This window comes from Dendropsophus ebraccatus, chromosome 9 (assembly GCF_027789765.1).
Source record: "Dendropsophus ebraccatus isolate aDenEbr1 chromosome 9, aDenEbr1.pat, whole genome shotgun sequence".
Classification (NCBI taxonomy): Eukaryota; Metazoa; Chordata; class Amphibia; order Anura; family Hylidae; genus Dendropsophus; species Dendropsophus ebraccatus.
In genome coordinates this window covers 53630773-53645783 of record NC_091462.1, presented here as the reverse complement: position 1 = coordinate 53645783, position 15011 = coordinate 53630773, and the positions used below count along the sequence as shown (strand labels likewise).

Here is a 15011-nt window from a genome sequence, read left to right as displayed (position 1 = left end):
AAAATAACGGAGCCATTGAAATTCACTAGGCGCTCCCTTATATCTGAGGCTTGTGGTTGCGTCAAATAGCGCAATAGGGCCACATATGGGGTATTTCTATAAACTGCAGAAATGGGGCAATAATTATTGGGGTGCATTTCTCTGGTAATAGGTTTATAATTATGAAAAATATTGGATTACAATAAAATCTCTGCACAGAAAATTAAAATTTTCAAATTTCTTACACACTTAGCTTTTATTTCTGTGACTCCCCTAAAGGGTTAAAAAACTTTCTGGATGTGCTTTTGCAGAGTTTAGGGGGTGCAGTTTCTGAAATGGGGTGCTTCGTGAGGCTTTCTAACACACAGTCCCCTCAAATACACTTTAAACCTGAACAGTTCCCTAAAAATATCTGATTTTGAAATTTTACTGAAAATTTGGAAATTTGCTGCTAATGTTTTAAGCTTCCTATTGTCTAAAAAAAATGAAATATAGTTTAATAAATGCCGCCAACATAAAGTAGACATGTTGCTAATGCTATTTAATATATAATTTATGTGGTATAACCATTTTCTGTATAAGCAGAAAAGTTTTAAAGTTGGAAAAATGCATTTTTTCACAATTTTTCACGCTATTTTGGGTTTTTTCATAAAGATTCGTTATAAGTATCGACTCCAATTTACAAGAAATGTGAAGTACAATATGTCACGAGAAAACAATCTCAGAATCAGCCGGATAGGTAAAAGCATCCCGAAGTTATTAATGAATAAAGTGACACTGGTCAAATTCATAAAATTTGCTCCGGTCCTTAAGGCCATTTCAGGCTCTGTCCTTAAGGGGTTAAAGGGAATCTGTCAGCAGTCTTGATGTAAACTGTTGACAGATTACCTTTAATATTATTATGTGATATCACCTATCAGCAATACTTCATACCGCTGCATTATGGTGTGGCTGGTAAAAAGTAAAGATGTTTCTGGAAACTAAAAGCCAACATTTGCTAAGGCTTATATTTACAGATTTATACAAAATCTATTTGGTTATGTGGCTCACTCAGGGTTTATATTTAAAAAGCAGTATTGGTTGCTGAGTGTCCTGGGATGGGCACCAATAGTATAGCTATTTATATTTTGCATATGTAAATACAATTATTCTATGTGCATAGATGTCATATTTGTCATAGTATGTGGTTTATATATAGGCCCAGATATGTTAGTCTGTGTGAAACAAAAACTGGTTTACCCATATGTGGGGAATAGCTCTGGTCGATCCTAGGTAGCAGTGCAGTAAGCAGGGACACAGACAGGGTAACGTCCAATTTAAGTGTTTTTATTTCACACTTAGCGTTAAAACACAAAGCAAACCTTAACAAAGGCTTAAACACAAATAAACCCTGCTCGGCTGAGCACTTACTAGTACATAACCGATCCCTGACTATATGTGGGACCAGCTATCCAGCCCACGGGTACAAATAACAAAGACTGGTGTGGCCCATGCAATACCTTCAGTATTCCAGCAGACAGTTCTCCAGGTATGGCCACACTCAGCACTGCAGTGAGCTTCTTTTTAAGGTCCTGATGACCCCCAGCTGTGGGCTATGGAAGCCCAGGACCGAAGCCCGGGTGGAGTGAGCGTCCCACTGCCAACCTCACTCACTCCAGAAAAAGCAGGTCCCAGTACGTATTTTTACAATCTGTCTATGTTAGCTATGGCCAACACAGACAACCAGGCTATCAATCCTGCTTTACCTGTGTCTGGGTTAACCCCTTGGTTACCAGAGACACACCCAGGGCTTACCAGACACAGTTTAACCTCTTCAGTGGCAGATATCTGTGCTCCCAAACCATGCCTCTCTTACACCATAGTAACCAATTCCACCTCAGCTTTCGTATCTTAACAAGCTCGGGTAAAATGAAACCTGAGCTGTGATTGGTTACTATGCAAATTACACCACTTTTTTTTTTATCAACTTTCTTTTTATTTAGTTTTAATACAAACATATAACTGGGACTTGCATAATAACAGTACATGCATAACAGGTAGTAGTCACTAGCACATAGAAGAGTATTGGTGCGTTTACACAGAAAGATTTATCTGACAGATTTTGGAAGCCAAAGCCATGGATGGATTTGAAAAGAGGATAGATCCCAGTCTTTCCTTTATGACCTGTTCTTTGTTTATAGTCTGTTCCTGGTTTTGGCTTCAAAGATCTGTCAGATAAATCTGTCTGTGTAAACGCACCATAAGACATAGGTCTTCCAGCATATCTCGCATTTAACATAGAGTGGCATAACATGACTACACAAAACAGAACATAACTTTTTATGGTCCATGTGGTGTCGGGTGAAACATAGGGGGGGGACGGGGCAGGCAGGGCAGGCAGCACTGTTTTCTTCACAGATGCCGCCCACAATAGCGGATAGGACCTTCAGAGAGATTGTTCTCTAAATGAAAAATTTACCCTAATAATTTAACTGAGAAAGGAGCTTACACACCACTTTTTTTTTTTTTTTTTTTTTAACATAGATTGATTCATCTGGGCCAAATGAGGTGAAGGGGTACTCCAGGAAAAAAAATTTTTAATCAACTGGTATCAGAACATTATACTGATTTGTATATGATTCTAGTTAAAAAAAAACCAAAACAACAACTTCAAGTGCAGTACTTATCAGCTGCTGTATGTCTTGCAAGAAGTGATGTATTCTTTCCAGTCCTTTCCAGTGCTCTTTGCTGCCACCTCTATGTCAGGAACTGTCTAGAGCAGTAGCCCTGTAGGAGAGAGCACTGTGTCAGACTGTCAGTGTTCACTGGAGTACTCTTAAAAGTATATAACTGTTATGTTAAATCTGCCTTTAATGGCTTTCTGCTTTCCTCCCTTCTTTTTTGTTCTGTCAGTGTCACTGAGAATAAATATTCATTGAAATACCTAAATTATTTTTTTAAAATAATATTAAATAAGTTTTCATTCTATTTCCATGTATTATATTTTTTTTTTAAATCAATGAATTTGTAGTCATATGTATTACCATATCCAGTTTTTCTAGATTGCTGAAATTTGGTCTTTTTGGAAAAAAGAACATATGTTGGGCAACATGTTTAAAACATAGTGTTTGAGTCATTGTATTGTATTCCTCATATAAACCAGTCTCACCAGTTTAATATAAACCATCTTTTATGACTGGTATTGACAACATGCAATACTAGATGTATACGTTAGGTCATTACGGGTTTCTTATTATTATAGTGCTTTAAAAAGCACTATATTGTAATCCCTTTTCTTTCTTCCAATTTCTCCTGATTTTCTGCAATTAATACAGCCTGAACCTAACAGGTCAGCGCTTGCTTGCTACTTAATATTGGGCTGTGCAATAGTCAATTACTGCAAGTTGGCAATGATAACAAAACCATCCAGTGAACCATATGTAGCTCCATAATGAATCTAGAATCCTTGCTACAATTCCTTCATATTGTGCTAGAAATGAAGCCAACAGAAAATTAGCTCATTCTGGTATACCAGATTGCAGGGGTAGAAATTATTGTATTCCATTCCAAGTGTGCAAATAAATTAATAGCTAAAACACATTTATAACAATGTGTTTTATAGCAGTCGACTCTCACTAGTTTTTATTGGTGGGCCCGTGGGAACAGTTTCACAAGGTGGTCCTAGGTAATCGGAAACTCAATGCCCTTAACATTTACATTAACCTCTTAAGGATATATGACGTACCGGTACGTCATATGTCCCCAGGAGGTGTTCAGAGCGGGGCCACGCGCTAGTGCACTGTATTACAGCCACTTTTGAGCCACGTGTCAGCAATGTGCTGTCACGCAATGTACCTGTCCATGCATCAGACCAAAAACCTTGTCATCCAGAAGCCAATGGTAAGTATACTACATTGTATACTCTTTACAGGTCAAGGTCATGATTTGACCATAGCTTGATAAGAGTTAATCCATCAGGAACAAAGGTTTCTCCATTGTTGATAGATAAAGCAAGGACCCAGCTGTCAGTCTGGCTCCCACAATCCCTTATTCTAGGCGAACCTCAATAAGGACTATTAATCACCGCCATAAAAAGGGTGTAAATCGGTGGTCATTAAGAGGTTAAATTACTTCAATATTACTTTAATTTTAATTTTCCATAACACACCCACCCTCCATGCATACCCTAAGTCTTGTTACCGTGTGTAAGGCTGGACTGTCTCTGCCAGCATGTCTGTTCTGCAGTAAATTAGGCCCTGCCAGTGAAATCCAACTCATTGTGCAACCCTAGTGAGCTTGGGTTGTTCACGGTGAATCTCACAGCATTGTGTAAAACATATATACAAGATGCTATTGCTCTATACATATACATATTCTGCCTCTGTTTAAATTCAGAAGAAAAAAGAAAGGACTCTTAGTGGTCCTCCGGATGCTGCACAACATCCATGCCACAAACCTTACCCCCATTTGCCCTGCTATAGGAAATCATAGCTATAGGTCATATATGGATTGTTTTAGTCTCTGCATGTACTGTATAGCTTTAGTGCAGGGGTGGGGAACCTTTTCCATGTCGAGGGCCGGTCGGGCATTAATAAAATCATTCGAGGGCCGCATACCGTGCGCGGCAGTTAGTAGCGGGGGTTTGCAGCACCCAGGACAAGGCAAAGTATTGTTCCCCTAGTCCCCCTGCTATTGTAGTTAACCCCCAGTGATGCCCCTTGTAGTCTAGTTAACCCCCAAGTCATGTCCCTGGTAGCCTAGTTAACCCCCATCAGGCATGTCCCTGGTAGCCTAGTTATTCCCCCCCCATCAGTCATGTCTCTGGTAGCCTAGTTGTCCCCCCCATCAGTCATGTCCCTGGTAGCCTAGTTGTCCCCCCCCCATCAGTCATGTCCCTGGTAGCCTAGTTATTCCCCCCCCATCAGTCATGTCCCTGGTAGCCTAGTTATCCCCCCCCCCATCAGTCATGTCTCTGGTAGCCTAGTTGTCTCCCCCATCAGTCATGTCCCTGGTGGCCTAGTTATCCCCCCATCAGTCATGTCCCTTGGTAGCCTAGTTGTCCCCCCCATCAGTCATGTCCCTGGTAGCCTAGTTGCCCCCCCCCCATCAGTCATGTCTCTGGTAGCCTAGTTGTCCCCCCCATCAGTCATGTCCCTGGTAGCCTAGTTGTCCCCCCCATCAGTCATGTCCCTGGTGGCCTAGTTGTCCCCCCCCCCCATCAGGCATGTCCCTGGTAGCCTAGTTATTCCCCCCCCCCCATCAGGCATGTCCCTGGTAGCCTAGTTAACCCCCATCAGGCATGTCCCTGGTAGCCTAGTTGTCCCCCCCCCCCATCAGTTATGTCCCTGGTAGCCTAGTTATTCCCCCCCCCCCCCATCAGTCATGTCTCTGGTAGCCTAGTTATTCCCCCCCCCCCCATCAGTCATGTCTCTGGTAGCCTAGTTATTCCCCCCCCCATCAGGCATGTCCCTGGTAGCCTAGTTTTCCCCCCCATCAGTCATGTCCCTGGTAGCCTAGTTGTCCCCCCCCCATCAGTCATGTCCCTGGTAGCCTAGTTGTCCCCCCCATCAGTCATGTCCCTGGTAGCCTAGTTGTCCCCCCCCATCAGTCATGTCCCTGGTAGCCTAGTTGCCCCCCCCCATCAGTCATGTCCCTAGTAGCCTAGTTGTCCCCCCATCAGTCATGTCCCTGGTAGCCTAGTTGTCCCCCCATCAGTCATGTCCCTGGTAGCCTAGTTGTCCCCCCATCAGTCATGTCCCTGGTAGCCTAGTTGTCCCCCCCCATCAGTCATGTCCCTGGGATCCTAGTTAACCCCCAAATAAAAAAATAAACATCCCACTCACCTTACCTCCGCTCCCACGCAGTCCAGGTCCTCTTCTCTCCCAGGTCCTCTGTGCCGGTCTTCTCCTGCAGGCGGCGCGCGATGAAATGACGTCATCGCGCGCGGCCCGCAGGAGACTAAAGACACGCGCCGCTCTGCTGGGGAAGGAGCCGGCACAGACAGCATCCTCCGGTGTCCGCCAGCTGTCACAGACACCGGAGGATGCGGTGTATGCCGGCTTCTTCCCCAGCAGAGCGGCGAGCATCACAGGGGAGCTGCGGGCCGCGGGCCGCATCGGGAGGTCTCAGGGGCCGGATGCGGGCCGGAGGTTCCCCACCCCTGCTTTAGTGCAACCCCTACCCACCTTCATGTGGATGTAGCCATTATCTTGTACATAATTTTTGTATTTCAGGTGTTATTGATAAGGCTATGTTCACAAAACATCAAAAAAAGAGAAAAGGCGTCCGCTTTTTCTCTTTAAAAAGACGTCCGTTATTGCCGCGATTTAACTGACTGCAATACAATGCATTAAAGTCAATGGAATGACGGACATCCAATGCACACAGTGTATAAAATTACAGACGTTATCTGCGTGGATGTCAAAATAATGATCATGACAATTATTTTCGGACATCTTTTGCAAACAGCAGACGTTATTTTTTAGTTGTTCACACAGTTTTTCTTTTTTCAATGTCCTTTCTCCGTTTTTCTATTAAATTTAATGGACTTTTCAATTAAAGACACACCCAAAGGCCAAATAGTAACCCCAAACTAGAATAATGTACCAGCAGCTGTTACTGCACTGACGGACAGCCAATCTTCAAAATAACAGACGTCATTTTGGACTCATTTTGGACATCACTTAAAAAATTATAAACGGACAAGAAAAAACGTTGCGGGAACATAGCCTAAGGGTGGCTTAGAAGAAAAACACTTCCTTCATACCAGAGAGCAGCTTTTTAAACATTCAATGTTTGAGTATTTTTCTTTGACATTTCCATGAATAGGTGACGTGTATACAGTAAGTACATGTCAGGTCTTGTTTCTCATTAGGCTATCTCGGAAACAGTCCCTAGGTAGCTTACGGGAAATGGATTTTATGATGGTATTTGTCACAGCTATAAAACATTGTTTCTCTCCCACGTAAAACAATAGATTTATACAGATAGGGCTCGTTCATGTTGAAGCTGTAAATTGGTTTCAAATGGGAATAAAAAATACCACTATACTGTTACTGGATAAATTCTGCTACACACAGACCAATATTCCCCCCCCATAGTGGAGGATACCAGCTCTACACATGCACTTTGCAGACTATAGTGCAGTTATAACCAGAGATTGCAGAGGGCATCTTCTCTGATTAGAGTACCTTTTTTTTATATCTGTTCCAGAGAGCCATGACTCATCTCTGCAAATTTGCCAAACACTTTAAGGCTGGGTTCACACTATGTATATTTCAGTCAGTATTGTGGTCCTCATATTGCAACCAAAACCAGGAGTGGATTAAAAACACAGAAAGGATCTGTTCACACAATGTTGAAATTGAGTGGATGGCCGCCATATAACAGTAAATAACTGCCATTATTTCAATACAACCGCCGTTGTTTTAAAACAACAGCAAATATTTGCCATTAAATGTCGGCCATCTACTCAATTTCAACATTTTGTGAACAGATCCTTTCTGTGTTTTCAATCCACTCCAGGTTTTGGTTGCAATATGAGGACCACAATACTGACTGAAATATACGTAGTGTGAACCCAGCCTAAAGGGCATTTATCACTTAGATTTATTCCTTATTAGAGACATTGTTATGGGGGCTGCAATTTTGCCTAACCTGTTTTTAACAGCATTTAGTGACATGCTTTACAGTAAATGCCATTAGTATAAATGACAATAGACAGGACCTGTCCCCTTGAGATGAATGTGAAACGTTACTGACCATACTTATGGTCATTCTACATGGAGCTGCTATCGTCTTATACGGATGCTATTTACTGGTGTCCTTTTGCATGGCTCGATATGGGGCTGTGTACGAACGAGAGAGATGTGCAGCTGATAATAATAAATTTCACCACTGCACAAAAGATCAAATCAGCCAATGGCCTGGGGTTTATTCGCTTATTGGCTAATATCTGGCACTTTTACACGGGCCAATTATCGGCTGAAATAGCAATTATCGCCCCCTATAAAATGGCCTTAAAGGAGAAGTCCGGCAATTTTTTTTATTAAAGTATCGTATTGCCCCCCAAAGTTATAAAAATCACCAATATACACTTATTACGGGAAATGCTTATAAGTTGCTTTTTTTCCCCTGCACTTACTACTGCATCAAGGCTTCACTTCCTGGATAAAATGGTGATGTCACGACCCGATTCCCAGAGCTGTGCGGGGTGTGGCTGCTGGAGAGGATGATGGCAGGGGGACACTGAGGGACACAGGGCACTGGAGGGACACTGAGCATCCCCCTGCCATCATCCTCTCCAGCAGCCACAGCCCGCACAGCTCTGGGAGTCAGGGCGTGACATCACCATTTTATCCAGGAAGTGAAGCCTTGATGCAGTAGTAAGTGCAGGGAAAAAAGCACTTTATGTGCATTTTCCGTGATAAGTGTATATTGGTGATTTGTATAACTTTTGGGGGGCAGCACAATACTTTAATAAAAATTTTCACCGGACTTCTCCTTAAAAATGTAATCGTCTTTTAAATTTTTATTGCAGAAGTCAATAGTTCAAGTGATTTCAAGAAAGTCTGTAATAGGTTTTATTAGGCGAAAAGCCTCTTTCTGTACTCAAAAAGTTTCCCAGCCTCCCCCCTCACTTCTTATCTGTGTATTATTAGGCAAAGCCATCTTCATTACTGAGAAGCAAAGTAAAGATGGGTTTGCTGAGTTCAATATATTCTATGGAGGGGGGAGGGGTCGAGGGGGATGAGTAAGCAGAGAACCAGCTCCTGCAGTTTGCAGACTGGGCGCATAAACGCTGGATTCACAGGTCAGAAAGGTCAGTGCTTATATGAAAGCTTAGTGAGAGAATATTGCAGGATGTAGACTTTTGCAGGGCTATTTGTCTCCTCTCTGTTCTCACTCACCCCCCCCCCCCTTCTTCTGAAGTTAGGGGAGAGGTAGGAAAACAGCTTTTTGACTACAGAAGGAAACTCTTTTGCTGAATAAAACCTATTACAGAGTTTCTTAAAACTGCTTGAACTATTGATATTTATTGATTTCTGAAAATTACATTTAAATGAAAGTTTGGCTTAAATTCTGTAAATATCACTATATGGCAGCTACCAGCTTATCACCACAGACAGAACAATAAGTTGGTTTTAGCAATTAGCCTTTTTTACAATTTCCCATCTATGATGTAGCAGAGCTGATAGCCACAAGATATAGCAGAGTTGAGGTGTGGTCGTTACATTGCAGATTTGAGTTGAGTTGAAGTAGTGACATAGCAGAGTTGAGGTAGTGACATAGCAGAGTTGAGGTAGTGACATAGCAGAGTTGAGCTGATAGTCACAAGATATAGCAGAGTTGAGGTGAGGTAGTGACATAGCAGAGTTGAGGTAGTGACATAGCAGAGTTGAGGTAGTGACATAGCAGAGTTGAGCTGATAGTCACAAGATATAGCAGAGTTGAGGTGAGGTAGTGACATAGCAGAGTTGAGGTAGTGACATAGCAGAGTTGAGGTAGTGATATAGCAGAGTTGAGGCAGTAACATAGTTGAGTTAGTGAGTTGAGGCAGGGGGCTATTTAGAGGTGGGTCAGCAGAAGGGGGCCACAGGGGAGCCAGGGGGATGGAGTCGCAAGTGAGTCACGCGGGGCAGGTGGGTGCCATCAGTACATCCCGGGGAGGTGGTGTGCAGCGGGTGAGTCGTGCGGGGGGGTTGTGTACCGTGGGGGGGGGGTGCCGCGGGTGAGCCGCAGGGGGGGCATGGGGGGCCGCGGGTGAGGTAGCACAGTCAGGGGGCTCAGGGGCAGTGGGGCACACAGATGACCTGGGGGAAGGGAGGCACTGATCAGCAGCACCCATCAGTGCCCTCCCTCACTTTAGTGGGCTGGGTTAGAAGCGTTAACCCAGCAAGTTGAAGAGACAGAGGAAACGTGATCCCGAAACGGAGGGTGGTGGCCAGGAGCAGGGAGTGGTGACGGGTTAGACTGAGATTTGATGATTCTATGCATTTGGTGGGGGTCAATGCACCTAGATAACAGCAAAACTGTGAAGAATCCATAATAAATTGGAAAGATGGAAAGCTTTGGGTGGGCAATGTAGTAATGCAAAAAATAATAATAATTATTATTTTTTTTTTTTTTGGGGGGGGGGGGGGAATACCCCTTTAAGTGCCCTAGAAAATAGACACCTTAAGCCTAAAACAGCAGGTAGGCAGGGTACAAAATCTGGGGAGTGTGGACCAGACGCCACTCAAATTATAGTGAGGACAAGAAAGTATTGCGCATGATCCCACTGTGTATTGCTATATCTAATAAACTGTGCATTGTACGCATCACCACTCACTTTACATTCTTAGGGGACAAACTTTTGCACCCCTAAGAATTTTGCGCCCGAGGCAACCACCACAATCTAACTCAAACTGAACAAAAACGGCAGGCCGACAACAGGCAGGAGGGGCAGTGGTACAATCATCAGGTAAAGCGCTGCATGAACCTGCTGATAGTTCCTCTTAACCTCTTGTTGCAAAATGATGAGCCGGCTCGTCATGCAATCCAAGTAATTCCTGCATCAAGACGAGCCAGCTCATTGTTGTTTCCCTCCCACCCTGCTATCCCTGCACATTATCTCTTCTCGCTACCACTGCCCCAAAAGTATCTCCACACTCCGCACTTCACAGTGCTCTAAACCTCCAAACTACGCAAAAAACAGCGCTCAGGATAAAGGTAAGAAACTTCCCTTCATCCTTAGCACCACATGCACAAATTCATCTAACCTGCTGATTATCTTTAAGATTTGGGAAAAAATCTTCTTTGCCCCCGTTACTTAAAGAAGAGGGACTTGTGTGTTCTGTGGTGATCGTTGTAAAGCCAGGGGAGGCATTGGAGTACTTAGAGGTTTGTATTTTGTATTCTTTAAACCACATTTTAAACTGGAAAAAATAGAAATATGGATCAAATCCCACAATAGCAGAAAGAATGGCGATTATTCTGTATTAAATTTATCCTCAGCACCCCTTGCGCAAAAGGCACAAGAAATGCCAACTAGGACCAGGCTTTCAGAAAAAAACATTCCTCTTGTTATAAAACCGAACAGGCTATAGAAATGAGAATCAAAAACTGCAATATATATTTAAAAAACAACACGTTTTGACTCATGGAGCCTTCACCAGGTATATCTATTTCACAAAGATCTATAGCTTCAATAACCACATTGCTCAAAAGAACTTCGCCCACTTCCAGGTTAAAGATCGCAAATTTGTTTTTAACTGTGACATTTAACCCGTAAGTGAGCGTTGTTCTGCAACATTAAGGAAAAAAATATAAAATAAAAAGTTGCTTGCTTCTTCTTTTCTTCTCCATTTGGCTCAATCCATCTTGAAGACTTCCCCCTATATAGTAGATAAAACCTTCTGTGCCTCCATATATAGTATAGGTCCCTTTTGTGCACCTGCATAGTATAGACCCCCTTTGTGCCTCTATATAGTAGTTAGGCCCCCTCTGTGTATGCATATAGTAGTTAGACCCTGTTCTACACAGTAGATGCCTCTGTGAACCCTGTATAGTAGTCAGGCCCCCTGTTCTCCAAAAGAGTAATTAGGTCCACATTTGTGCCCCCATATAGTAGTGAGGCCCCCTATATGCCCAATAGTCCATATATTCTAGAAGCGCCATCTGTGCCCCCGTATAATATAAGGCCTCTCTGTTTATCCATATGTTAGTTAGGCCCCCTCTGTGCATTCATTTAGTAGGTGCACCCCCAGTAGGTAGTATCACTACTATAGCTAATACCCCCCAGTAAATAGAAGCCCCAATGCAGACATCTTCCTGTAGTTAGTGCCTGCAGCATCCCCAATGTTGTTACCCACCCTCCAAGTTGTTACCCTCCCCCACTTTCCTACACCCATGTAAGCATCCTCCATAATAAAATGAGAAAAAACACACAATAAAAACAGACATTTATAGTCACCTGGCTTTTGTGCGTCTCCACTTCTCTGCTGTGGAAGCTGGAATCACAATATCTGGTAGGGCGGGAGACCAATGGCTCCTAGTTCTGTCAGTCAGGGTGCTGCATAATTATGAGCCTCACAGTTAAAAGGCCAGAGCAGGTCTCATAACACCAGTCACCAGCACTCTTCAGTGACTGAATGAAGAGCACGGTGGCTGATTACACTGTTCAAGAAGACGAGGCGCTCTCATAACTTACCAGGAGTGATGCGACCTGTGCAATTGCACAGATTGTACATCCTAAAGGTCGGCCCTGCTTTAACATATACTACTGCTCACGGTCCAAAAAAGGCATTGTGTGGTCATGGCCTAGGACTGTAAAACCACCACCGCACATAACACAAACATTTAGACTGTACACATATGATTTGCTTTAATAATTTTTTTTCACATTTAGATCATTTTGCCTAGGATTATAATGTGAAATCTTTGTGCAATCATGTAAGCAAACACTGGCAGGGGACCGCAGGTTGATTGAATTGAATTGTCTGAAGGTTTACCAGGTGAGTACCATATATTTGTTTTATAAGATGATATCATACGGGTACACCGTGGTATACATTGGCATACCTCCTGCTGGCATACTGACACGACCTTGAATGCAGGCTGCCTTTCTAATCTGAACATAAAGTATACAGAATACAGAAACACATAAACAGAGAAAGGTCAGCTCATCATGTCCCAAACAGGTGGATTAACGAGCCGTCCACCCAGATATAATAAGTCTTCTATTACTATACTCCAATACACTTGTGTTTTGCACAGACAATATGCAGACACAGAAAATACATGTTATACAATAGTAAAAAGACATTTTAAAGCTCCGGCTTCCAAAGCATGGCACAATGCCGTGTGTTTCCTAGGACTACTCTGTAGGTACTATCATAACTAATAATCACGTTAATTATAATTATGCTCTCTGTGTTTTTAACCTTTAGTACTTTTGAACATTCACATAAAATAGCCTTATTTACAGGCATCATGTAGAATGATGTACACTACAATTGCAAATTTACATCATCATGTATATTTCCATTCAGGGGACCGGGAAAGCTGAGTGAGGTTTCCAGTAGTGTTCTGTATGTCTTACCATCTAGCTTTCTTAGTTCTAACTATTATACTAAGGGAAGGATAACTTTATATGATCGCAAATTAATGCAGAAATGTTCTTAAAGGTGATGTAAAATCAATTTCTTTATTGACGAAACAAGTAGAGGCATTAAGCCCTCCTGTTTCCTGTAGGCGTCACGTGTTAGGTTTGTCATTCTCCTGCAGTAGAAGCTGTCAGTATTACTGGCGGGAGCACATATCTATGCTGGGTGTGCTGAGTGTGACAGTGTACAGCTGGAATACCCTACAGTCCTGTGAGTATATATATAACATAGGGTATCTGTAGCCTACACTGTGCCCCTCTTATCTAGGAACACCTGGTTATTCTGACTGCTGACTACACAATACGAACTCGCATATAACCGCATTAGTGAAACTTTTCTTTAACACTAAAACATACTAAGGATTTGTTTGCATACGAGTGTGATTTTTATCTAAATACTATGTATACTGCTACCATACTATACTATACTATGTGTACTGCTAGTGCTACCATACTATACTATGTACTCTGCTACCATAATATACTATGTACTCTGCTACCATAATATACTATGTACTCTGCTACCATAATATACTATGTACTCTGCTACCATAATATACTATGTACACTGCTACCATACTATACTATGTACTCTGCTACCATAATATACTATGTACACTGCTACCATAATATATTATGTATACTGCTACCATAATATACTATGTACACTGCTACCATAATATACTATGTACACTGCTACCATAATATACTATGTACTCTGCTACCATACTATACTATGTATACTGCTACCATAATATACTATGTATACTGCTACCATACTATACTATGTACTCTGCTACCATAATATACTATGTACACTGCTACCATACTATACTATGTATACTGCTACCATACTATACTATGTACTCTGCTACCATAATATACTATGTACACTGCTACCATAATATACTATGTATACTGCTACCATAATATACTATGTACTCTGCTACCATAATATACTATGTATACTGTCTGCTACCATAATATACTATGTACTCTGCTACCATAATATACTATGTATACTGCTACCATAATATACTATGTACTCTGCTACCATAATATACTATGTATACTGCTACCATACTATACTATGTACTTTGCTACCATAATATACTATGTACACTGCTACCATACTATACTATGTACTCTGCTACCATAATATACTATGTACACTGCTACCATAATATACTATGTACACTGCTACCATAATATACTATGTACACTGCTACCATACTATACTATGTATACTGCTACCATACTATACTATGTACTCTGCTACCATAATATACTATGTACACTGCTACCATAATATACTATGTACTCTGCTACCATAATATACTATGTATACTGTCTGCTACCATAATATACTATGTACTCTGCTACCATAATATACTATGTATACTGCTACCATAATATACTATGTACTCTGCTACCATAATATACTATGTATACTGCTACCATACTATACTATGTACTTTGCTACCATAATATACTATGTACACTGCTACCATAATATACTATGTACACTGCTACCATACTATACTATGTACTCTGCTACCATAATATACTATGTATACTGCTACCATAATATACTATGTACACTGCTACCATACTATACTATGTACTCTGCTACCATAATATACTATTTACACTGCTACCATAATATACTATGTACACTGCTACCATACTATACTATGTACTCTGCTACCATAATATACTATGTACACTGCTACCATAATATATTATGTACACTGCTACCATAATATACTATGTATACTGCTACCATACTATACTATGTACACTGCTACCAATATACTATGTACACTGCTACCATACTATACTATGTACTCTGCTACCATAATATACTATGTATACTGCTACCATAATATACTATGTACACTGCTACCAT

The 15011-nt window shown here is 41.7% G+C and overlaps 1 protein-coding gene across 2 annotated transcripts in view; it reads left to right on the top strand.

The window, feature by feature from the left end:
- The first annotated feature begins 13238 nt into the window (after window positions 1–13238).
- LOC138800988 (caspase-8-like) overlaps window positions 13239–15011 on the top strand; it is a 29906-nt gene continuing 28133 nt past the window's right edge. For both annotated transcript variants that reach the window (XM_069983322.1, XM_069983321.1), the window contains exon 1: window positions 13239–13313. The gene's annotated coding sequence lies outside the window, so the exon portion shown is untranslated. The remainder of the gene's footprint in view (window positions 13314–15011) is intronic.